General features: G+C 36.0%; 1 pseudogene; it reads right to left on the reverse strand.

Moving 5' to 3' along the window:
- Positions 1-27,477, reverse strand: part of LOC141550017 (complement component 1 Q subcomponent-binding protein, mitochondrial pseudogene) — a 40,937-nt pseudogene that overhangs the window by 12,119 nt on the left and 1,341 nt on the right.

Below are 27,477 nucleotides of genomic sequence, written 5' to 3' on the forward strand. Positions count from 1 at the left end.
GGAAACAGGCACAGAAAAGTTAAATGATTTGCCTAGGGTCACACAGCTAGTAAATGTCTGAGATGAGATTTGAATCCAGGACTTCTTGATTCTAAATCTAGTACCCTGTACACTCTAGAGATGGAAGGGACCTTAGAAGTCCTAGAGTATGACTCCTTCCTTTTATAGATAGTTAAACTCTGGAAACAGGAGGTCTTAGATTTAGATTCCACTGGGGGTCTTTACTTTGAGATGCTGCAAGGCATTTTGGATAAGGCACTGGACTTGGAGTCAGGAAGACTTTTATACTATGTGAACCTAGGCAATAACCTTTCTGGGTATTAATCTTTTCTCCCATAAAATAAGGATATTAGATTCCTGCTCTTAATCTATGATCATATGAAACAGACAATAATGTGAGAAGAGAAATGATTTGCCTGAGTAAGGATTTGAACCCTGACCCACAAACTTCAAATTCAGCATTCATTCCATAGCATTATAGCTACCTTCAGAGAAGGGAAAAGGAGATTTCCCTGTTTGGGAGGACCAAGAAGAAGATGAGATTGAGGACCATCCTGAGGCTTGATTTCAGACCAACCTTATTTGGAAAGCATACACTACTTGCCTACCTTCAGAGAATAATTGGGGTTTTGGAGGAATGTATTTGGTAAGAGTAGTAGGCCAGAGCTTGACCTATTCAAATTAAGTCTCCTATCAAATGAAATTCATTATTTTCCTCTTCTTCCTGATAGGAAAAAAAAAAACTTCTTAATAAATAACCAATTATTATTTTCCTAGCATTCATCAGTGTTGGGAAAATACTACCTGTCTTTAAGGGGAAAAATGATGACATAAGGGTGGCAGAGGCTAGTGAGAGGAAAAGTTAAAGGGAGTGAAGGGGAAAGGAAAAGAAGCTCTTTATGCCTTTGTTGTCCCTTAGGTCCTTAAAAGTATTCTCTGCCTTCTTGTCTCAATACATAAATGATCACATTTGCTCCTTTGGCTTTAGTTATTTATACCTTTGTTTCCATTATATTTTAAGGTCTGTAAGAGTACTCCTAGTTTCCTTTTTGTATGCTCTGAAGCCTCTATTTTCACCCCCAACCTTTCCCCATAGCTTCATTCCTATAAAAATATTTTTAAGTCTCTACCTAAATATCTCACTGGCACTTCATGCTCAACATATCCAAAATTGATTTCATCATTTTCCTTTGAAAATCTTTCTTTCTTCCTAACTTCTCTATTTCTTTTGAGGCATTTAACATTGTCCCAGCCACCCAGACTTATAACTTTTTTGACTCTTTTCCACTTCTTTGACTCTTTTCTACTCCTATATGCAATCAGTTGTCAAGTTATATAGATTCTTCTTCCAATATTTCTGCCATCTAACCTCCTTTCTTCTTCCCTTCTACAAATTAGGGGCTTAAGGCTTTATTTCTTTTTTCCTTAGAGAATTATTGTAATGTTACAGAAATAATTCTAAATTTGAAATTTAATCACTATTCTAATAGGTGATAAATGCAATAATCTATCCTTTCATATTGCTACATTTCATAATGCATGACTCTGATAATGTCTATCCTTTGCTCAAAAACATGTTCCAAAACTTTGATGTTATTATACTCTATTTCAGAATTGCCTTCAACATACCTTCATGAATGGATTCTTTCTCCCATCTATCTATTGAAACCTATCCCTCTTCACAATCAGTGAAAAGGAAATAAAATAAATTAGGAACATTTTCACCTCAGTTGTATGTTATTAAATCTGACAATCTAAATGAAATATTTACAAACATTTACAAACTATAAACAGATGAGAAATAGAGGACTTAACCACATCTTAGAAAAAGAAATTACGTAAGCTATATATGAAATCCCAAAAGAAAAAAAAATGGGGACAAGATGAATTTATAGTCAAATTTTATTAAACATTTAAAGAATAATGAATTTTATATTATTTGTCATATAGGATGACTTTCTAGGATGGAGAAGAATACATAGGATACTGTGGTAATATATGAAAAAGAAAATATCAATAAAAACTTATTTTAATACAATTCCAATACTTCATAAACTGTTTAGGGAAAAAATAGGAAAAGAAGCCCTACCAAATTACTTCTATAACATAAATATGGTCTGGATACTTAAACAAGGGAGAATCAAAATAAAGAAAAGAAATTTATAAACTAATATCCCTAATAATGATTTAAATTTTTAAACAAAATATTAGTAAAATGATTATAGCAACCCATCAAAAAATTGTATGCTATAACAAGACTGGATTTATACCAGATGTTTCAATGATATAGAAGAAAAGAAAGAAGAAAGGAAGCAAGCATTTATTTTAGTATCTGCTAAGAGCCAGATATTGTGCTAAGTACTTTTCAAATATTACTTCATTTGATTTTTACAACAACTCTAGGATACAAGTGCTATTATTACCACTATTTCATAGTTGTGGAAGCTAAATCAGACATGTTAAAGTAACTCCCAGAGTCACATTGTTAGAAAGTATTTGGACTTAGGTCTTCTTGGCTATAGGCCCAGAGCTCTAGCCACCTAGGAGGGTACCTAGCTCTCTCTAAAACTACAAACATAATTAGCTATATTAATAATGGAAACAACACACATTGTAAAATATCAATAGATGTAGAAAAAGCTTTTGATAAGACGTAACAATCAGTTCTGTTAATACTAAAGCATGGAAGTTAAATCAAGCTTTAATACAGTGAGTGGGATCTATCCAAAACCACATGTCTGAAGAATTTGAAATGTGGATAGGATAGAAACCTTTCCAATAAGATCAGGAGTAAAGTAAAGATATCCATTAGAAATGCTAGCTAGAATAATAAGACCAAAAAGAAAAGAAAAAAAAAAGAAATTGAGAGAATAAGAATAGGCAAAGAAGAAACAAAATTAACGTTTTTATAAGATAGTTTACTTAGCGAACCCTATAGAATCAACTAAAAAAAAACTAATTGAATCAAACAACTTCAGCAGTGTTACAGGATATTAAATAAGTCCATACAAATCATCAATATTTCTGTATAGTTCAGCAAGAAGAGGTAAAAATTCCACTTAAAGTAACTACAGATAGTATAAAATATTGAAAAATATATCTGCCATGATATACACAGCAATTATAAGCATATTTACAAAATATTATTTACACAAATAGAGACATAGCTAAATAATTAAGGAAATATTAATTGCCTATGAGCAGCCTTTAGTCAATATAATAAAAATGACAGTTTACCTGAATTAATTTATATATTCAATGTCAATCAAACTCCCTAAGGAATGGTTTATGGAGTTAGAAAGAAATAACAAAATTCATCTAGAAGAGCAAAAGGTTAAGAATTTCAAGGGAATTAATGAAAAAAAAAAGTTGGAGAGAAGGAGGATTAGTAATATTAAATCTCAGACTATATTACAAAGCACAATCAAACAATTTGGTACTGGATACAAAACAGATATTAGTGTATCAAATTAGATAAACAATATACAGAAGCAAATAAATAGAGTAACCTTTGATAAAACTGGAAAGCAATCTGGTAGAAACCAGGTATGGAATACCATTTCACACCATACACCAAGACAAGCTTCAAATGAATGTATGATTTAGACAGATAGTGACATCAAAATTAAGCTAGAGAAGCATTGAAGAAATTATCATCAGGTCTGTGAATAGGAGAAGAATACATAACCAACAAGGGATAAAGAGGTTCATAGGAGGTAAAATAGATTATTTTGATTGCATAAAATTTAGAAGTTTATGCAAAAGTAAACTTAATTAGTTAAAATTAGGAGAGGCTAGATTGGCCAAGATGATAGGAAAAGATAATGATAAATGTTGGAGGGAACATGGGAAAATGGGCACTAACTCATTGCTGGTGGAGTTGTGAACTGATCCAACCATTGTGGAGAACAATTTGAAACTGCTCAAAAGACTATAAAGCTTCATATTCTTTGGTCCAGCAATATCTCTACTGGATCTGTATCCTGAAGAGATTATAAAAAAGGGGAAAGGATCCACATATGTACAAATGTTTGTAGCAGCCCTTTTTGTAGTGGCAAGGAACTGGAAACTGAGTGGACGCCCATCAGTTGGGGAATGGCTGAATAAGTTATGGTATATGAGTATTATGAAATATTATTGTTTTATAAGAAATGATGAGCAGGATGATTTCAGAAAAACCTGGAAAGACTTACTGATGCTAAGTGAAGTAAGTAGAACCAAGAGAACAAAGTACACAACAACAATGAGATTATGTGATGATCAATTGTGATGGACTTGGTTCTTTTCGACAATGAGGTGATTCAAGACAATTTCAATAGACTTGGGATGGAAAGAACCATCTACATCCAAAGAGAGAACTATGGAGATTGAAAGTGGATCAAAGCATAGAATTTTCATCCTTTTTAGGTGATGGTAGTGGTGTATATTTGCTTATTATTTTTTTTTCTTTCTTGTGTTTTTTTCCCCTTTTGATCTAATTTTTCTTGTTCAGCATGATGAATATGGAAATATATTTAGAAGAATTGTACATGTTTAAAAAAATAAAATAAAATTAGGAGAGGAAAATTGGGGAAAAAATCTTTGCAGCAAGTTTCCTTGATAAAGATCTCTTTTCTAAGATATACATATAAAGGAACTGATTCAAAATTATGAGAAAAATAGTCATTCCTCAATTGATAAGTGATCAAAGGAAAGGAATAGTTTTCAGGGGAAGAAATTCAGTCTATCAGGAATAAAAATTTTTTAAATGCTCTAAATCACTTTCTTTTTTTTTTTTTTTTTTTTTTTTTTTTTTTTTTTTTTTTTTTTTTTAGGCTGGGGTGAAGTGACTTGCCCAGGGTCACACAGCTAGGAAGTGTTAAATGTCTGAGACCAGATTTGAACTCGGGTTCTCCTGAATTCAAAGCTGGTGCTCTATCCACTGTGCCACCTAACTGTCCCTCTTAATCACTTATAATTAAAGAAATGAAAATTTAAAATCTGGGATACCATTGTATACACATCATTTTGGCAAAGGTGCATAAAAAAGGAAAATGACAAATAGTGGAGGTCTGAAGAAAAACCAGTACATTAATTCACTATTGGTAAAATTGTTGAGCTAGTCTAATCATTTTAAAAAGCAATGCATAACTATGTTCAAGAAGCTATCAAACTCTGCATACCATTTGACTCAGTAATAACCAATACTAGATCTGTAGTTCTAACCCATGTCTACTATCTACATCTATGTATCTATACATATGTAAAAATGTATGTGTGTGCATATATATACATATATCTACACATATATACACATATATTAGCTCTTACAGTGATGTCAAAGAATTGGATTTGCGAATGGCTAAACAAGTTGTGGTATCTAAATATGATGGAATATTCTTGGGCTATAAGAAACTATAAAAGTAATTATTTCAAAGAAATTTGGGAAGATTTGTATGAATTTATACAAAGTGAGGTGAGTAGTACCCAGAAAACAAGTTATACAATAACAACATTAGAAAAACAAAAAGTTTTGAAAGACTTAGTTACTGATAAGCAGAATGACCAACCATAATTTCAGAAGACACATGATGAAACTTGCAATCTACTTGCAAATAGAGAGGTGATGAACTCAGAGTGCAGATTGAGGCTTATGGTTTTAATTTGGGGCTTTCCTCCCTTGGCCAATATGGGGATTTTATTCTGCTTGTTTATACATGTTTCTAAGAGATTTTATTTTTTCTTGCTTTTTCATTGGAAGTGCTGGTGATGGTGGGAGGGAGGGAGAGAATTTAGACATGAAAAATCAAATATAATTAAATAAAAAAGAAATTCGTTCTTTCCTCCCTCCCTTCCTTCCTTCCCTCCTCTTCCCACTTTCCCTCCTTCCCTTCCTTTTTTTCACTCTTCCCTCCTCCCTCCCTTCCTCCCTCTCTTCCTTCTTCCCTCCCTTACTCCCTTCTTTCCTCCCTTTTTAACTCCCTCCCTCTTTTCTTCCTTTTTTCCTTTCTTCCCTCCTTCCTTCCTTCCTCCCTTCCTTCTGATGAGAGTTAGGTAAGGGGGTACCTAGATGAAATTAGGATTAATTGAGGTCTAGTGGCAGGTTCGGGGTACAGGGAATCAAATAGAGTTCTCCTGCAACCCCTTTGGATTCGGTGCAAGGATACAGAGTTAAATGAGGTCTAGTAATGGTGCAAGAGTCCCCTGTAAAGGAATTTACAGACCTGAAAACCTAAATTAATAAAAGAGGTTTATTTGCGGTTTGGAAGTAAGAGTAAAGGTAGAAAGATGCCAGGGCCAGGCTGGCGCTTGGTGGATAGGAACCCAAACATGACCAGTGGAAGAATGCCATGTTTGGGGCTCCTGCAAAGAGCAGGCTCCAGGGTTCCCCTTTTTAAAATGGGGGCTTTTGGTAATCTTGAAGGTGGTGGAGTCCCAGGCTCCTGGCTGGTTTGGCCAGGATTAGAATTGAATAGAATTCAATGGGTTTTTAGATAAAGAAATGTTTGTGCTGGGGGTGGGGGTTGGGAAAACCTGAGCAGATCATTAGAGTGGGGGCTGGAACAGCCCAAGTTAGCTCAGATCCAGTGGGGGCTGAGAAAGCCCAGATATCTCCCATTGGGATTCATGGGGTCTGGGAATTAGAAAGGAATCTTTAACCCACATCACTTCCTTCTTCCCTTTCTTCCTTTCTCTCTTCCTTCCTTCCTTATTTACTAAGATCTTTCATTTTCTATCTTTGACAGAGATTTCCCTTTACCAGGTAAAAATTATCTCAAATTTCTCATAGCACCTTCACTGAATCTTTCCTTTGTATATATCTTATCAGTCCCTGTTATTAGTTATGTATATGCCTTGACACCTCAATTGTATTTTAAGCTTGTTTAGAGAAGAGTATTCTATCTTTGCATAGACTCTGAACTTGATAAAATTTATTAAATTGATTCAAGGAAGGAGAAGGGAAGCAGAATGGAAGAAGAGGGAAAGTGAAGGGAAGAAATGGAAGTGGGAAAATAGGAAAAGAGAATTGTAGAGATAAGAAAGAAAAATGAGAAGAGAAAGGGGTTGAATGTATAAAAACAGATGCTGTTGGGCCAAGAAAGGCGCTACTTACCCTTGCCCACAAAGAGTCATGTATCTATTGATTCTTTAGGGAAGATCCCATTTTAGTCCCGGGCAAGTCTTTTCTGTAAAGGGAGAGGTTAGATTCTTTTCTAGCTGTCTGTGGCTCTTTATGTCCCCTTGATCTTACTTTTGGCTCATGTCTAAATTCTTCCAAAAGGTAATAGAAAGGTTCAGGTATAGGACAGCTATTCTTATCCACACAAAAGAAATACTTAATGGCAAAAGAAATGATAATATAATGCTAATGATTAATAATTAACATTTATGTAGAACTAGCCACTGTGCTGAGTCCTTAAAAGACAAAAAGGCTAATAAGTACTCATTGACAAAGTTTTAAAGAATAAAACTGTTAGCCATAATACTTATTTTGCTTTCCCAGGAAGCTGTTACTTAAAATATGGGACGTTTTGTGGGTTATTTCACCTTATCTTACCTCTCTACTATTCAAACATATCCCTCAAAGTTCATGACTTTTAACAAGTTAGGCTAGATCTTCTGTCTGCAATTATTCTATGGCATCTTCCAGTGGTAGCTAATGTCAATTAAGGGATCTTATTTTCCTAATTTCTCCAAATTCCTAATCTCTCTAAGTTACAAAGTTGCCTTCAAGCTTAATAATGCTAGTCCTAGAAACATCTTTGGCCACTCATGCTTGGGAATAGAAACAAAAAAGAGGCATCCAGAGCTGTGAAATACTGACTTAGGCTTACCTGGATGAGGTTGCCATGTGTGGAGCTACCATAGGTACTAAAGAGATGTAGTCGGAGAGGAAGATGATTCTCACCTACTTTAAGGGAATTCTCAAAAACAGAGTATTAAATCACTTTTTGGAGAGAAGCAGATCTAGATCTATGGAGATTAAGGGCACTAAAGTAGAGTCCTTCCTATTTGTTCTTCTAAGGCTTGTTTGAAAGAACAGCCAAACCAGAGAAAAGGATCCAGGAGCCTAGGGAAGGGCTGGGAAGGAGCAACTCACAGCAGAGTTAGGATGAAAGGAAAGATAAACTCTGGCAATCCTGCAGAAAAGTATATTTCAGGGAGAAAAAAATGCAGTTTAAAGAATGAAAGAATTCTAAATAACAAAAAAGGAAAATCCAGTTTTAGGGGAAGAAAAATCTATAAATGAGCAAAGTAGCCCCTTAAAAGCACAAGTTGCTTGTCAGGGGTCAAGAGATGTATCCAAACTAATTCTAATCCGAGGAGGGTTTAGTCAAATAGAATAGGTTTTTGGTAGTCATTTCTCTTGTGGTACAAAAGTATTAATGTAGTAGAGAATTGATATGAGAATCCCCTCTTGTTGGAGATCCAAGTCCAACATGAAAGAATTCATGAACTCAAAAAGTCTGAATGGCAAAAGGGATCTTTATTGGCACTGAGAAGCCAGCTTTGCTAGGAAAGAAGACTCCTCAGTGGCAAGGTTCTGTTAGATAGATAACAAGGTTATCAATGAAAAGAGAATGTCTTCACAGGGGATGAGTCCTGGCAGGCAGCTGTACCAAGAGGAGAGGCCCCTTGGCAAAGCATAATCCTATTTCAGACTTCTGCAGAGATTTGGAGTTCAGAATTGTCCTTATAGCAGTCTGAGTCTTGATTCCAGTTGAGAGTCAATGTCCCAGGCTTAGATACTTATCTTGAAGTTTCAAGCCACTCAAAAGGCCCAGATCAACTGAATAAAATCATTTTGAAGGCTTTTTTCCAGAGCCTGGAATTTCCTGAAGAGGATCAGCCTAACCCCAAAAGATCAATGGAGGGTGATTTGATCAAGATCGCCAATTGAATGAAGCCATTTAACTTGTCTGGGAACATATGCTTTTCCAGACTTTTCAGAATCTAAGACTCCAAATCTCCCTTTTTTTTACAGATCAAAGGGGACACAGTTTTAGAGTTCACCCCCATTACTTCCCCCCAAAAGTCAAGGGGGACAGTTTCAGGGTTCATCCCCATTAGTATGACCAGGTCATTTAGCTGATTTTGGTATGATGAGGTCCGGGGTATCCAGGTGGACACTAACAGAGAAAGCCTGAAGCACTGATAGGATTATAATACATAAGGTGAACCAAGTAGGAGAGAGCACTGATGATGCCAGTCTTAAGTGGCCTTTTGATCAAATGGACTTTTGATTGCAGTGCCACCCTAGGTGGAGTTGTCTGAAAACTCTATCTTTATTCTATCCAATCCAAAAGTCAAGTTATAATGTCAACTCCCCTCCCAAGATTATATTTCCCCTATAAAAGATCTACTAGTACTATAGATTCTGGCTAACTTTTTTTTTAGGGCTCACCTGCCTTGAAGTACTCCTACTTTATGGATTTTTTCCCTTGCTATTACTATTTTTAGGGTGCTTAATTTCTTTTAGGGTTAGCCCTCCAATCAATTGTGTAATCTCACTTTATGGCATCTTCCCTTTAATGGCATCTTCCTCCTGGTTAACTGTAATTTCCACTAGAAAACTTGTCTTTTTTCTTGTAAGATGATTTTAAAAAATACCCTTTCCTTAAAAAAATCCTTAAGGGTTTAGCCTGTTCTTAGCAGTGTAATAAAATCTTTACCCTTTGATTTGGAGGATATCTAAGCCTATACATTTCTTTGAGATGACTCGACACTAACCTGTAACCTCAATATATTTGATTTTTGATATACCCCATCACTTAATGGTTAGCCCCATCTTTTTGGTGGCCCTGGATGGGGATAGTCCCCTAAACTCAACATGCAAAAGCCAAAATTGATGAATGTGTGAGACAGGTAGCAAAGTCTTTAAAGACCTTATCATATTTCTTATTCCAGAGATCTTCTAAAAGATGTCAAAGAAGGAGACCAAATTTCTCCTTTCTGCTTATGGCTCTTGTCACCTTTAGATCCACTAATCCAATATCTTCAGTAGCCACTCATACTTTTCCAACATATTTCCAGATTGATAGAGATCATCTTAAAAAAACTAACACCTTCAGGTAGTTCATATATATTTTGAGTTGCTAAAAAATGGCAAAGAATCTAAGAACCAATTGGGAACACATACTCAAATTGCTAAAATTCTATTGGGCAGATTTCTGCCACAAAGAATCAAATTGCTTAACGAATGATACAAAAAATGGTTCTTTTATTAATGCTTCCACATACATCCCAACCTGCCAAGGCTTATTTCTTACCATCACCCTTGGTGAGGCCCACAGTCTGAGATTACACAGTTATACTGCCTACTAATAGCTTCTTCAGATGATCCTTTAGAGAGAGTGAATTTCTGTAACCACTATCTAAAAGCTTAAAAATCATAATGATGGATTACGAGTACATAACCTATTGGGTACACTCTGTGGTATCGTTGTCCATATCTGACTCCTTGTGACCCCATTTGGGGGTTTTCTAGGCAAAGATACTAGAGTGATTTGCCAGCTTCTTCTTCAACTTTTTTTTTTTTTTTTTAACAGACAAGGAAACTGAGACAAAAACAGGGTTAAGTGGACTTGCCCAGAGTCACACATCTATGAAGCCATATTTGAACTAGGTTTTCCTGACTCAAGGCCTGTCACTCTATTCTTAGTGCTACCTAGCTTTTCTATTGGATACTCCCTACATCCCTCTTTTTCAGTGAAAATACCCTGGCCCTATCCCTAATATCTCTTCAGATGATCCTGTTGTTCCTCAGGCACTGAGAAGTCTCCAAAAGGCTTCCCTGAGATGCAGAATTCATGTTTCCTTAGTGTCCCTAACCCATATTACCTTCTATCCTCCCTTGATGATTTACACAAGAATTGTAGCTTTTTAGTGTGCTCAGGTACTGAAGTCCAGCTCACTATCTGCTGTATTCATTACTACTTTGTATTTTTAAAAATACTGAAATATTTTGTTTTTATTTTGCTTTCATTTCCAAATATATTTCTCTTCCTCCCCTGTGCACAGAGCAATTACTGCCAAGCTGCACAAAACAGCTTTTCCAAACTTTCTAGAGAGGAAGAGAGAGAGAGAGACAGAGACACACACAGAGAAAAGATACACACAGAGACAAAGAGACAGACAAAGAGACAGGGAGACAGAAAGTGACAGATAAAGAGAGGGATAGAGGAGGGACAAAGAGAGAAAAAAAGGAAAGGGGGGAAGGAGAGAGAGGAAACAAAGAGGGAAGGAAGGAGGGTGAGAGTGAAAGCATGAAAGGAAAAGAAGAAAAGAGAGAGACAGACCTTTGCTTCAGGAAGAGTACTTTGATAGTTAAATGGAAGGACTGGAATGAAGAGACATGAGACAGGAAGCCCAGTTGTAAGAAACAATTCTACTGGACTCCGGAAGGGTGAAGTTAAAAGTCCATTTTATTACTCAACTGTAACAATGGGTATCCTATAGAAGAGGCACACTTGGAATCAACAGACGCTTCCAACAATTGTACCTTTGACTTTGCTCTCTCTAGCAACCATTTAACTCTTGACATAAAACTGGAGACTTTTCCTTCTCTTGGGAGGTAGCTAGGAACTGTAAATGTCCTTTGCTTTTTATGCCACTGAATTGACAATAAAATCCCTAATTCTCTATTGACTGGGTACTATAGAGATCACAGCCTAATCTTCCCACCCCTAATTACATCTCATAACCTGTTTATTATTCTAATTTATGGCTTCCCTCCATAAGTTTTGTAACCTTTAATTTTTAATTTCATTTCTCTGATTTAAGCTTAGTTTTTCTGCATTTCTCTAATTTAAATTTTATAATTGTGTAGAAACTAAACCCTCATCCAGTCTTCACAGTCAGCAGGCTTTTGCAATAGTCAGTCTGATGGACACTTGGAAAACTAGTATCAAAACTAATACAATAGTGGATAGTCATTATGGCATAGGAAATAGAAAGCCAAAAGATTTTGGTTCAATTTCCACTTCTGACAGAAATGATAGAGCTCTGGGTCAGTCCCTTAACCTCTCAGTACCCCAAGCTCTTTAAGACCAAAGGTTAAAGAGCAGGCGCCAAATGAATCATTCGGGGGATGGGGCTAGATGAATCAGAGTGTCGGCCCTGGAGGCAGGAGGCTTGAGTTCAAATACAGACTCAGACACTTCCTAGCTATGGGACCCTAGACAAGTCACTTAACCCCAATTGCCTCACTACCCCCCCTCCATAAACAACAACAACAACAACACAACAAACCCAAACAAAAAACAACACCAAAAACCATAAAAAACAAACAAAACAAACAAAAAAACATAATAAATAATTTATAAGGATGTAGTTTGTGGACCATATACAGAATACCAAGTCATCATATACAACTTTCATGGGTCATCCTGTAGGCTTTGTGCTTCCAACAATAATTGCATCTTTGACTCTGCTCTCTCTAGCAACCATTAAAATCTCAACACAAAACCGGATATTTTTCCTTCTCTTGGGAGGTAGCTAAGAACTTTATATAAATGTCCTCTGATTTTTATGTCATCAAATTGAAATAAAATCCCAATTTTTGCCAGAAGCTTTAAATACTTATTGCTAATGCCTTCCCTCTGAGATTATTTCCAATTTACCTTAATATATATGCCATATATTTATAGTAGTTTGCACTTCATACTCCTTTCCTTCCATTAGAATATGAGCTCTTTTTTTTATTTAAAATGTCCTGGCACAGAGTAAACACCTAGTTGAAGCATCTGGAATATCACAGCAGATAGAGGGTTATGTTTGGAGTCAGGAAAACTTGAGTTCAAATTTAGCCTCAGACACTTATAAGCTATGTAACACTTAGAAACATCACTTAAATTCTATTTGCCTCAGTTTCCTTAATTGTAAAACTGGGAATTATAATAGCAACTACCTCACTGAGTTTTTGTAAAGAATAAATGAGATAATATTTGTAAAGCATATTAGTATAATACTTGATATGCAATAAATGTGGATTCACTTACAATTCCCTCTTTCTCTTAATAAATATTTGTTGACTGTGAACATTATAGTACAGTGACCTCAAGACATTTAAGAATCAATCTAAGGAAAAAATTAAAACTCATTCCCCAATATATAAATTATCAAAAGGATATAAATAGGCAGTTATCAAAGGAATAAATCCAAGACATGAAAAGTATCTGAATCACTAATAATTAGAAAAATAAAAACTTTTTCATCAAAAAATTTTTCATTAAATTGACAAAGGTGACAAAAAGGAAAATGACAAATATTGGAGAGACTTAAAAAAAAAAAAAACCAAGCACATTAATGTATTATTGGTGGAGCAAGCAAACAAAAACAAAAAAAGGTGAAAATACTGTGTTTGATCCTCATTCAGTCCTGGCAGTCCTTTTTCCGGATGCAGATGGCTCTCTCATCACAAGTCTATAGGAACTGGTCTGAATCACCTCATTGTTGAAAAGGGCTACATCCATCAGAATTGAGTGTTGCACAATTTTGTTGTTGCCATGTACATATTCTCTTGGTTCTACTCACTTCACTTACCATAACATTCATATACTATAATTTATTCAGTTTCTAGTTTCTTGCCACTACGAAAAGGGCTGACACAAATATTTTTGCACATATGGGTCCTTGAAAGTTATTATTATTATTATTATTATTTATTATTATTATTATTATTATTATTATTTTGGCTAAGGCAATTGGAGTTAAGTGACTTGCCCAGGGTCACACAGCCAGGAAGTGTTAAATGTCTGAGGTCAAATTTGAACTCAGGTCCTCTTGACTTCAGGGTTGGTGCTCTATCCACTGCTCCACCAGCTGCCCCACATTTTGCCTTTCTTGGAACTAACACAGGCACATTAGTGTGAATCCACGGAGATACCTTCAGCTAAGCTACCTCTTGATGTCTATTAACAAACATAACTTTCGAACCACTCTTAGACAGAATAGAATCCTACCCAGACATCAACATTTCATTTCTTCACTCTCCAGGCGCACAGTGAACAAAATAAATGATCTCAGCATATTTTGCTATTCTCTTTTCATGCCATCACATATCTAGCATATAGCCTATCATTTGCCACCTGTATTCACTCATTAAAGCCTTGTTGACTTCTTGACTAAATATGCCACATCCCTTCTTTCTCATTTTCATTGCCCCTTCTCTAGTTCGGATCCCTAGCATAATTCCTTTTTATTTTTCTTTTTAAAAATTATTTCCCTATTCCCCAGACTGGAAATGCATTAGCCAGTCACAGGCTCAGTAGCACTGATGCTTGTCACAGAAGCTTTGACCTGGTTTATCCCTCCTTCGACTTCCTGGGTTTTTTTTCCACTCCTCAGTTCCCGGGGCTTCACAGTATTGGTTCTGAACTTAGTGTGGATACATGCTTGGATACTGCAACTCAGAACTCTAAACTATCCATTATCAGCCTTCTTAGTAGTAGGGGTTGCAGTCAGGTACTACCAGACCTGTCTTTTTAAAAAAAAAAAACCATTTTCTTAAGGAATTTTCATTTGTAGAAGACAGTAGAAAAAAGAAAAGTCTATTAAAAGAGTTAGAGAAGTAGTGGAAAGTAGGTTGTAGAGTCAAGACTGAGAGGAGGGGAGGGGAGGGGAAGGCAAAGGGGAGGAGAGGAGAGGGGAGGAGAGGGAGATGTTAGGAGGGGAGGAGGAGAGAATGAGAGAGAAATTGGGAAAACATTGCTATATTTGAGATAGCTTCCTCGAACCCTGGATAGAGCACTGCACTTCCTAGGCAGGAAGATCTGAATTTAGACCCAGCTTCAGATACTAGCTGTGTGAACCTGGGCAAGTCACTTAGCATCTATTTCCCCAACTGTAAAAGTTGGATAACAGCACCTACTTCACATTTTATACCAAATAAGATAGTATTTGTAAAAGTAGTTAGCACCGTGCTTGGCATATAATTGATGCTATATGAATGTTTATTCCCTTCCCTCCTTTCAATTTGGTAATTAGGTCATTGGAGCCATCCACTTTAATTACATTTCAGGGATAATAATTTTGCTATATCAGGCCAGAAGCAGTGGGGTAAGGCATGAAGAAGTGTTGAAATCCAGATATGGAAAGATTTTACTTGTTGTAACTGGCTGATGGATTCTAAGTGTGGCAGTCACACTCTATACCTTCAATAGCACAGTTCTGTAGGCTGTGACTTTCTCTCTAGTAAATATAGTTCATGAGCTTAAGTGAAGCCTCTCTCAGGACATCCAGTGTACACCACAGATATAAAAACTTTCCTTACCCTATATGTAGGATATCTATCTATCTAATCTATATCTATATAGTATATATAGTACATTATACTTTCTATTCTAAAGGCTGGAACATTGAAACTTGAAGAAAAAGGAAATAGAAGGAAAAAAATGTGAGTGAAGGACTGGCTTAGGTCACTATCTGGGCAGACATCCTCCAGAATAGAGGGCAATGGGTATAGTGCTTGCTAACTTTCTGTGGACAATATAGCTTCAGGAATAAGAATTTCTGAAATTTTCCCCAGAATTAAATTCATACACTTAGAGATAAGCTTTCAAACAGAACTAGATTTCTACTAGGGGTTTGACGGAGTAACTGGAGAAGAGACCAGCTCTTTCCAAGAGTATATTCTAGCCTGTGTGGAAAACTAAGCCAAAACCCTGAGTGGTATTTAGTTTCTGGATAGACAGCTGGCCAGTCAGTTTCTACATAGTCACTAAAGAGACTTACTGCTTCAGTTTTGTTATCCAAGAGAGGAAACTAGCTGGTATCTGGCCCACTGTTTCTCCACAAGCTGTACTTTCTGCATCCACCCTATGGATGGGGACTTGTTGAGTTTGCTGCATTTAGTAGGGAGAGAATAAGACTTCCTTATGTCATAGCCTTGAGCCTTACAGAAATAAGTAAATGTATCTTTGGGGATTTCTCATGCTACCATTTCATTTGGGGCCCTGATCATATTTTCCTATGTAAATCTTGGTCATCTCTCTTCTCAAATGGGAGGCTGCTCAGGTTCAAGGTATTCTATGAATCTACATACACTCAAAACTGTAGCTGACAAATTCTCTGCCTCCACCAAGGTGGCTTAAATTTTAGTCAGCCAGAAGACCTAATTAGCAAAGGCATTCAATGAAATGGCATAGCAATAGAATATTTTCCCACATAAACCTGGGGCATATTTTCCCACAAAATATACTATAAGTAAGAAGAGTGGGAAAAAATAGGGATCATGTTCAGGGATGTGCAGAAGAAATACATGTGATCATGTAAAAGTAGTCATGCACATGTAGGAAATGTGGTAAAAATTTATGTGGAGGGAGCAACTCAAGATTTTGATTCTCAAAATCATTATTGACTTGCCAGGATGTTATTGAGTTAGTTCTGCTGGGCCTGTTTCCTTCTGGACACTTTTGTTTTCTGGCTCTGAACCTAGATATGGCATCATTTATCTACTCCTTTCTTAATTTTTCTTCTGGATTTTATCAACAATTCTCATGGGAGGGCCTAATTCCTGCCTAAAGATGTGTTCTGCCATCTTTTTTTAGATTAGTCCCAAGAGCTAGAAAAAATGGCACCTTCACACATGTAGTCATAAGACTAGAACACTCTTAGCTGCTTTATCTCTATAAAGAGAGGGACTTATCATCTTTCAGAGTATTCTTCTCCTGTGACTAAGCCATTTGCAATGTAGCATAATAATTGCTGTTGTTATTTTAGGATTTTCTTGGCAGAGATACTGGAGGGATTTGCCATTTCCTTCTCCAGCTCATTTTATAGATGAGGAAATTGAGGCAGACAGGGTTAATTGACTTGCTCAAAGTCACCAACTGGTAATGTCTGAGGTTGGATTTGAAAATTGAAAGATGGGTGCTTGGAGACAGTGCATCTGCTGTGCTGCCTAATCTACTATATACTAGTTTAGAGTATAAAATAATGGCCTCTCAGGTCCACTTGATTTCCTCTTCTTTTAATTTAGGGTAGATATCTTTTTAGATGTCAAAAATTGCTCTGAACTCCTAAGGAGGAAAACTTTCTAAAATCTAAGCAGAATTTTGTTTTCTTTCTCATTTTTTTCCTTTTTGATCTGATTTTTCTCGTGCAGCAAGATAATTGTATAAATATGTATACATTTATTGGATTTACCATATTTTAACATGTTTAAAATATATTGGATTACTTTCCATCTAGGGGAAGGGGTAGAGGGAAGGAGGGGAAAATTTGGAACATGAGGTTTTTCAATGTTGAAAAAGTATCCATGCATATGTTTTGAAAATAAAAATCTTTAATTAAAAAAAGGAAAAAAAATAAAGTCTAAGCAGTTTGATTTCTCTGTCTAATGGTATTTTATATACTCTCCCTCAAACTAACACACATACATGTATGTGTATGTATATACATGTACACACACATATAGATATCGATATATACATACATACGTAATAACAATTACAGTGTCCCTCCCTCTTTACCCCCAAGACCAGCTGTGTTATATTTACCTCTCTCCAAGGGGCTTTCTCTTGCGAAGCTGGAGATTCTAGCCTTTGCCATTGACTCAAGACTCCATTGATTGCATTCCTTAATTATAGGTGTAGATATAGAGCAGTAGATCTATTTAACCTTTACCAGTCAGAGTACTTTTTATAAAAGAATATTTAAAGATATAATAACAAAAAGGAGGGGATACAAATATCCCCTCCCCCAATACCTGTAAGGGGCACAATCTCCCCCCCCCCCATACCTATTCTGACTGGGTAGAAAAGGGTGATTATCTTCAGAGCTTACCTCAGTTCCACAGCCTCATCGAGTTCCAAGTTCAAAGTCCCCTTGGGCTTGAGACCCAGCACATGAGCTTCTCAGGGATTCCTGGTTGGTCTGGCAACAACCTCTGCCCTAGAATCCTGTCTCTGAGGTCTCCACTACCAGTGCCTAGAATTGAAAGGAATAAACAAAGCAGACTCAGCCCCCAAATCTGATTCTTAGGGCCACAAGCTGAAAAAAGGGAAAGGGGGAAGTATCTCCTTCCCTCACCCAACTTAGCTTAAGGCCTCTAATGCTGAAGAGAGAGAAACAAAGAGACACAGAGACAGAGAGACAGAAGGACAGATACACACACACACACAGAGAGAAAGAGACAGAGAGATAGATAGAGACAGACAGAATTAGAGACAGAAACAGAGAGATAAAGACAGACAGACAGACAGAGACAAACAGAGAGACAGAGAGAAAGAGACTGAGATTGCCTAATACTAATGGTTTTAAAGACAAAGCCTGTTCTGGCTACCAGCCAGTGACAAATAGCTCCCATCTGTGTGACAGGGGAGTACAGAATGTCTTCTTTCCTTTGCCATCTCTTCCTTACATGGGTATCTCCATCTTAGGTGATCTGGACATATACAAATCCAGTTATAATAGATAGATAGAAAGATGTATATAGTTAAATCCTGATATTTTGGGGTTTTGTGGCAAAATCCACTTTTTTAGAGAGATGAGTAATGAAATGTCAGATTATATTGCAGTGTTTATGGATAAACAGGTAAATTGGGAAAAGAGACAACATTTTCTTGGGACTTAGATAATAGCTAATATTTATATAGTATCTCATACCAACTCAGTGAGGGAGATGCTATTAATATCCTCATTTTGCAGATGAGAAAAGTGAGGTAAATAGAGGTTAAATGACTTGCTTAGGGTCATACAGCTAACATGTGCCAGGATAGATTTAAATTCAGTTTCCTGATTCCTGTCCCAGCACACTATCTCCTATATCATATTAGCCTGGAATCTCTTCTTCAGGAAGACTGTGGAGCTAGATTCTCTACATATCTCTCTTGTCTACCACAGCCCAGTCCTCCCTTTGTTACATGTTTGTTGCAATCTCTCTAATTCATAGGGTAAGAAACTCTTCTTCATGTTTGATATAGTTTCTCTCTTTTATACAAAGTGATTTGCAGTGTGACAGTCTTCTACATAATGACTTTGATAGATTCAAGTAAACCAATAAAACCTGTTCACACTTAGTGCTGATTACTTAATTTGATTAAAAACATTTTTTTTGCCCTTGGTCAAGGTATCAAAGCAAAATTGGGGAGATTTTGACCCCTTCCCCACAATAGAACAGAGAGAAAGCTAATAAGAATCTATAGACATTTAGCCTGATTTTGAATTAATTTCTTCCTATTGACAGAATCAGTATCTCTGCCCTAATATGGGCCAGAAAGCCCCTTCTAACTTCCATTCTTTCCTGCTTTCCTCTTAGATTATTTCAGAGGCTGTTTCCCCACAAACCACAGGGTTCTCTAGGTTTATGGCACTATCATTTCCCTAAGACCTCGAGAATCTTTCCATGAAAATGAAAATTATCAAGCATGAAAACTCAGATGGGAGTGCAAGTCAATGTCTTCATGCTTTTCAATTCCTATCTATATCTTCCTCCTGGAACATGTTTTTGTCCCTATTTAATTTTTGAGCTTGGTAATAAATCTCCCCTTGCTTAGCTACCCCACACCTACACTATTGTAATAGCCTATGAATTGGTTTGCCTGCCATTGATCTTTCTTTTTTAAAGAACAATTTTTTTTTCACTCAGTTGCCAAATTAACGTTCCTACCATCAAATCTGACCATTCCTTTTCCCTGCTCAAGAACTTTGATGAGTTAGTCACTCCTTATTCCACTTTTTTCAACTTATCTTCAGGCTATTCCATTCCTGTCCAAATTGTCCCTCAAGTCTTTGGGAGCCGAAAGGAATGGTGGACAGTGAAATATTGGGTGCTTTTCTATTGGTCTATTGATAGTACATGCTTATCCTAGCGCATGGATACTAACTTTCCCTACTCAGTTGGTCACTTAGTCTTTTGGTTTCCATCTCTAAGAATCTGTTTACACTGTTTTTTGGATGTGGTTCCTTATTGGTAACATCATTTGATCTGTCACATACAACATGCATCTCTCCATGGCTATTTGGGTGAGTTGCATCTTTACTTCTTTTATGGCTATAATATTTGATAATACATAACCATATAGCATCACTGGAAAATATTTATGTTAAAAGATAGGCCTTTGTTTCAGAAAGAATCTTGGTATAATTAAAGGCCAAGTTCAATTTTCCAAAGACAATTCAGCCAATTCATTTCCTTCTATTCAATTTAATGCGTGTGTATTGACTGACTAACTCTTTGAGCTATTTATGCATTGTCTGGGCAATAGGCATGCTTCATCCATTTTTTTGCCCTGTGAGGGTAGTAGTTAAAACTTTTTAAGGGGCAGCTAGGTGATGCAGTGGATAGAGCACCAGCCCTGAAGTCAAAAGGACCTGAGTTTAAAATCTGTCCTCAGATGCTTAACACCTCTTGGCTGTGTAACCCTGGGCAAGTCACTTAACCCCAATTGCATTAAGGGAAAAAAAAAACTCTTTAGAGTGATTTAGGAGATTCTACAATATTCTGGAACTTGATGCAACAAACATCTACTCACAGAACATATAGAGGGTCTCCTCCCCCTCTGCAGGAAGTCCCTCTTTTATTTGGACTTTGTGCTGGACATCTTTATGGTAATGTCAAACACCTTTGGCAAGTATCAGTTTCCTTGTTTTATGCATCACTTGATATGAATAATTTGAGAATCAGAAGAACAAAGTTATCTCTCATCAAATTTTTCATGGGTTCTTTTAATAGTGTCTTGCTCGAGGTCTTACAGTTAGCATGTTTGGAGGCAGACTTGAACCTAGGTATTCCTAAACTTAAGTCTAGCCCTGTATTTCCTACATAATGCAGGCACTCTTTTTTCAAGTCTGGCTTTCAGAATTCTAATCTTCCTTAGGGCTGGCTTAGTTTTTTCCCCTTTTCCTACTACTTACTAAGGCATTTTTCTCCTTACATGTTCTTAGGATTCTTATCTTATTCCTCTTTTTCATCATTCCCTATCTAGCTCTACTTAGTTGGGTTCATTAAGTATTCCTCAATCTTGCCTTCAACTCTAATATGAGTGACTAGAGTGCAGGGACTGTTCTGTATCAATCTGTTTTTGTCTTAGTCAATTTACACATTTTATTCCCCCCCACTTAATAGTATTTTATTTTTTCCAATTACACGTAAAGATAATTTTCAACATTTGCTTTTATAAGATTTTGATTTCCATTTTTTCCCTCCCTCCCTCCTTCCATTCTCCTTCCCCAAGATGCCAAGCAATCTGATATTGTTTATACATGTACAATCATATTAAATATTTCCACATTAGTCATGTTGCGAAAGAAGAAACAGAACTAAGTAGAAAAACCAATAGAAGGGAAAAAATGAAAATAGTATGCTTTAATCTGCTTTCAGACTCCATAGTTCTTTCTCTGAATGTGAACAGTATTTTCCATCATGAATCTTTTAGAACTATCTTAGATCACTGTATTGTTGAAAAGAGCTAAGCCTATCATAGATGATCATCACACAATGTTGCTGTTAATAGGTACCATGGTCTCCTGGTTCTGCTCATTTTACTCAGCATCAGTTCAAGTAAGTCTTTCCATGATTTTTCTGAAATTAGCCTGATCATCATTATATTCATATGCCACAATTTGTTCAGTTATTTCCCACTTGATGGGCATCCTCTTGATTACCAATTCTTTGCCTCTACAAAAATAGCTTCTATAAATGTTTTTGTACATAACATAGATTTATTCAGTGCCTATTATATGATAGGTGAAGCACTAACTGCTGGGGATACAAGGGCAACAGTGAAATAATTTCTTCCTTCAAAGAGGTTACATTCTATTGAAAGCAGGGAGATAACCAGTATGTATACATAATTATATACAAAATATCTACAAAATAGACCAAGTAGTTTTAGGGATGGTACTAACTGCTGGGAGATTCAGGAAAGACTAGAACTGTGGCTTATCTAAAGTGATATTTAATGAATATTTATTAAATCAAATAGAATTTTTAAAAAATTCCATAAATTCATTCAGTTTGATACCAATTCCACAAATACTAGGTGAGACACAGGATTCTAGATACTGACTTATGATGGAGAGAATGCTGGCTTAGAATAAAACATCTTGAATTTATGTCCTGGCTCTTTGATTAACAGTCTCTCTGACCTATCACAAATCTTTCAGTCTTTCTAACTCCAATTTCCTTGTTTGTAAAATTGGGGCAACAATACTTGCATGACTTCTTTTATAGGTCTTCTGTAAAGACTAGATTAGATAGCAAGTGTAAAGCCCGTTGTAAACAGTAAAATATAATAAATAACCCAGCTATTGTTGTTGTTGTTTCTTTCTTTTTCTCTTTTTCATTGGCATTAGATAGAAATTGACTTGGGACAAGTAATGTAAAATTAGTGGTTGTGAGTATTGCTGTGGAATGCTTAGTTGGCAAACAAAATTCTTCATTGCTCTTTCTTTTTACGTACATTGTCTCTAAAGATGTAATCAGTTATGCCTGTTATTACTAGTAATTTTTTAAAAACCTAAGTCCCTTCTTTTATTTCTCTATTGAGTTTAAATCAGATGAAAAGTTGGTAGCAAAATCATAATAGCTCAGACATCTCCCCCTTCCCTCAGTTAAGAAAATTCCTACTATTTAGACAGATATTTGATTCTTTACACTAATTTAAATTTAAATTTATCTTTGTTATAGGATAGGAGGGTAAGCTGGGAAAAGAGCACACCATTTTGTTGGACCTGCCCTTACAAATGTTGGCTTCAGCCCTAGTCTTCTGCTCCTAGATGACTGTAGAAGGGGGAAGATGGCTCTTGTTTCAATTTTCCCCTTTTTTTTATTGCCTTGTCTCAATGTTTCTTTCCTTCTCAGCTTGTTAAGACCTGGCTGGGCCTAGAGCAGCTTACTTGGCTTATTCCTGCTGCTTAGTTCATGGGATCTTTCTTTTCTTCTTTTAGATTTTCTCAGAGAGTTTGTGTATTCTTTTAAGAATTTTAAAGCATGACTTAATTCCATTCAGTAATGGAATTAAGCTCAAAGACTAGAATACTTTCAAATTGTTCTAAGAGTTGAAAAGTAGATTGGTTGTCCCTCTAAACTACAAATCCAAGATGCTAACCACCTCTCAAAGCCCTATCACACTGTTATTGGTTTTTTAAAAAATAATAATAGTTTTTATTTACCAGATATATGCATGGGTAATTTTACAACATTGACAATTGCCAAACCTTTTGTTCTATTTTTTCCCCTCTTTCTCCCCCTTCCACCTCAGATGGCAGGTTGACCAATATGTGTTAAATATGTTAAAGTATAATTTAAATATAATGTATATATACATGTCTAAACAGTTGTTTTGCTGTAGAAAAAGAATCAGACTTTGAAATAGTATACAATTAGCCTGTGAAGGAAATCCAAAATGCAGGTGGACAAAAATAGAGGGATTGGGAATTCTATGTAGTGGTTCATAGTAAATCCAGAGTTCTTTCACTGGGTGTAGCTGGTTCAGTTCATTACTGCTCTGTTGGAACTAATTTGGTTCATCTCATTGTTGAAAATGGCCACATCCATCAGAATTGATCATCATATAGTATTGTTGTTGAAGTATACAATGATCTCCTGGTCCTGCTCATTTCACTCAGCATCAGTTCATGTAAATCTCTCCAGGCCTTTCTGAAATTATCCTGTTGGTCATTTCTTACAGAACAATAATATTTCATAATATTCATATATCACAATTTATTCAGCCATTCTCTAATTGATGGGCATCCACGTAGTTTCCAGTTTCTGGCCACTACAAAGGGGGCTGCCACAAACATTCTTGCACATACAGATCTCTTTCCCTTTTTTAAGATCTCTTTGGGATATAAGCCCAGTAGTAGCACTGTTATTGTTCTTTTATATTTAAAAGTTCTGTGGACTATTGCCCAAGTGGATAAAAATAACTGTTTTTCTGTAATTGAATTCAAGAAGTGAACTATAAATTCAACATCATCATCTTCATCTTCATCAGTAGTACTTCTCACATATTATCATGTATTCTTATTTTTTATTTTAACATACTCTGTCTCTTCAACTAGATATTAAACACCTTGAGGTCAGGAACTATGCCTTTTATTTTTATCCCCAATGGAAATATTGTACACATGATCTGAGTCTAATGAATGTTTGTTAAATATATATGAAACATGCACATATAATGTATGTTATAGACATTACATAATTTGTGGTATTATGCATATTATAGATTATATACACATAGAAAAAGCCATAACATGCATGTATATATATATAAAATATATGTGTATATATAATCTCTATATATCTGTGTCTATATTGTTCAGTCATTTTTCAGTCATTTCCGTGACCCCATTTGGTGACTCTATTTCTTGGCAAAGGTAACGGATTTGTTTGCTGCTATTTCCTTCTCTAACTCATTTTCCAGCTGAGAAAACTGAAAGAGTTAAGTTACTAGCCTGGGGTCACACAGTCAATTAAGTGTCTGAGGTTAGATTTGAACTCGTGGAAAGAAGTCTTTCTGATTCCAACCAGGTTGCTCTCAGAAAAACCTAGAAAGACTTCCATGAGCTGATACAAAGTGAAATATACTGTGTACAAAGGAGCAGCAATACTGTAGAGGATCAGCTCTGAATGACTTAGTTACTCTCAGTTAATACAATGATCTGAATAATACAGAATGATCAAAAGTTCTTAAGAACTTTTGATGAAAAATACTATCCATACCCAGAGAAAGAACTAGTGGTATCTGAATGCAGGATGGAAACAAATTTATCTTTTGCTTTTTGTGTGTGTGTGTGTGTGTGTGTGTGTGTGTGTGTGTGTGTGTGTGTGTGTCGTGTTTTATATTTTCTTTCACAACATGGAATTATGGAAACTGTTTTGCATAATATGTTTTGCATAACTACACATGTATCTCTATTGAATTGCTTTGCATTCTCAATGGGAGGGGGGAGAGTAGGAGAAGAAAGAAGGAAAAGAACATGGAACTCAGAGTTTTTAAAAATGAATATTAGGAATTGTTTTTACATGTAACTGGAGAAAAATAAAATACTAAACAGTAAAAAAATTATATAATAAATGTAATATGTTTCAAAGTTGTAAGTCAATAAGCAATTATTAACTGCTTATTATGAGCTAGGAATTTTGCTAGCCTGATTGTCTGTGGTCTGAACTTCCTTCTGTTTTATTCTAATCATTAAAAATTACAACAATAATTCTCTTTTCTTTCTTTTCTGTTTAGCAACAGGATTATTAGCCCTTCTCTATTATCATCATCCCATTCTCCACCTCAAGAACAAAACAAAACAAAAACAAAGCCAGAAATTGCTGAAAAAAATTTAGTTAAGCACGATGTCCATGTCTTTTTTTTCTGTGATAATAGCTTTTTATTTTTTTCAAAGAACATGCAAAGATAGTTTTCAACATTCATCTTTGCAAAACCTTGTGTTCCAAATTTTTCTCCCTCCCTCCTCACTTCCCTCCTCTTCTACACAGCAAGTAATCCAAAAGTGGTTAAACATGTGCAATTCTTCCCAATATATTTCCATATTTATTTTTCTGCACAAGAAAAATCAGATCAAGAAGGGAAAAAAATGAAAAAGAAAAAAACAAGAAAGGAAACAACAACAAAAAGAATGAAAATGCTATGTTATGATCCACCCTTAGTCCCCACGGTCCTCTCTCTGGGTGCAGATGGCTCTCTTCATCACAAGTCTATTAGAATTGGCCTGAATCACCTCATTGTTGAAAAGAATCAAATCCATCACACTTGATCATCACATAATCTTGCTGCTGTGTACAATGATCTCCTGGTTCTGCTCATTCACTCAGCATCAGTTCATGTAAGTCTCTCCAGGCCTTTCTGAAATCATCCTGATGATCATTTCTTACAGAACAATAATATTCCATGCTATTCATATATCACAATTTGTTTAGCCATTCTCCAATTGATGGGCATCCATTCAGTTTTCAGTTATTTGCCACTACAAAAAGAGCTGCCACAAACATTTTTGCACATGTGGATCCCTTTCCCTCCTTTATGATCTCTTTGGGATACAGGCCTAGTAGAAACATGGCTGGATCAAAGGGTATACAGTCTGATAGGCCTTTGGGCATAGCTCTAAATTGTTCTCCAAAATGGTTGTATCAGTTCACAATTCCACCAACAATGTATCAGTGTCCCAATTTTCCCACATCCCCTCCAACATTTGTTATTATCTTTTCCTTTCATCTTAGCCAATGGGAGAGGTATGAAGTGGTATCTCAGAATTGTCTTAATTTTCATTTTTCCAATCAATAGTGATCTAGAGCATTTTTTTTCATATGAATGTCCATATCTTAAAAAGCCTCTGTCCTTCTGACCCTTAAGTCCATCACCCCTTTTTAAGATAGTGGGTAGTTTCATTAGTTTCATTATTGGTCTTATGGAATTGTGATTGGTCATTGCATCAAATGGGATTCTTAACATATATATATATATATAGTTGTTTTTTTTTTTTTTTTTTTGCTAAGGCTGTTTGCTAAGGGGTTAAGTGACTTGCCCAGTGTCACACAGCTAGGAAGTGTTAAGTGTCTGGGAACAGATTTGAACTCGGGTCCTCCTGACTTCAGGGCTGGTGCTCTATCCACTGCACCACCCAGCTGTCCCTCAAAATTATTTTTGATGAGTCTTATCATTGTGCAAATGGTTCTGGTTCTGAAGAGTTTAGTTTGCATCAGTTCATACAGATTTCCCCAGATTTCTCTCTCTGAAGAGCATCCTTTTACTATTTCTTGTGGTGTAATAATCTTTCATTATATTAGTATTCTTAATTGATGATCACCCCCTCTTTTATCTCCAGTTTTTGTTTTTGAACTTATAATCTTCCTTTACTTTTACTGTCTTTGCGATATTAAGCCTAGAAAGACAAGTATAGTTCTTTGACTTTTTCTAGTGTAGTTCCAAATTATTTTCCAGAATGACTGGTCCTGATACACATATCTCAAAAAGTCCGTTTCTGTCTTTGGGAAGTCCCTCAAACAGTTATCACTTTCCTGTGTGTGTGTGTGTGTGTGTGTGTGTGTGTGTGTGTGTGTGTGTGTGTGCCTCAGAGTTTCAGTTTGTATTTCTTTACCCATTATTTGGAACTTTTTTTTTTTTTTTTTTCAGATGGTTGGTTGTTAATAGCTTGGATTTCTTCCTTTCAAAAATTGCCTATAATATCCTTTGACCACTGATCTTTTGGACAATGCTGTATTCTAGTATATTTCAGTCAATTTCCTATAGATTTGGGATACCATTCTTTTATCAGAGAAACTCGCAAAGATTGTTTTCTCGGGAACACTGTGAAACTGGGGAAGTTTATTCTCGGAGCTTTTCTTATTGTTCCATCTGACCTCATTAGAGCCCATTACTTTCATATTCTTACCCCCTGTCGCAAGAATACTTGATTTTTAAAAAAGGGGCTGAAAATTTATTCCCTCTAGGATATTATTCCCGTAATTTGCATTTTAAAAGGGCATTAAGTTTCGAATCCAAGAATGCATTTCTAACTCATTTTAGGAAT

The sequence above is a fragment of the Sminthopsis crassicaudata genome, chromosome 1 (assembly GCF_048593235.1).
Source record: "Sminthopsis crassicaudata isolate SCR6 chromosome 1, ASM4859323v1, whole genome shotgun sequence".
Lineage (NCBI taxonomy): Eukaryota > Metazoa > Chordata > Mammalia > Dasyuromorphia > Dasyuridae > Sminthopsis > Sminthopsis crassicaudata.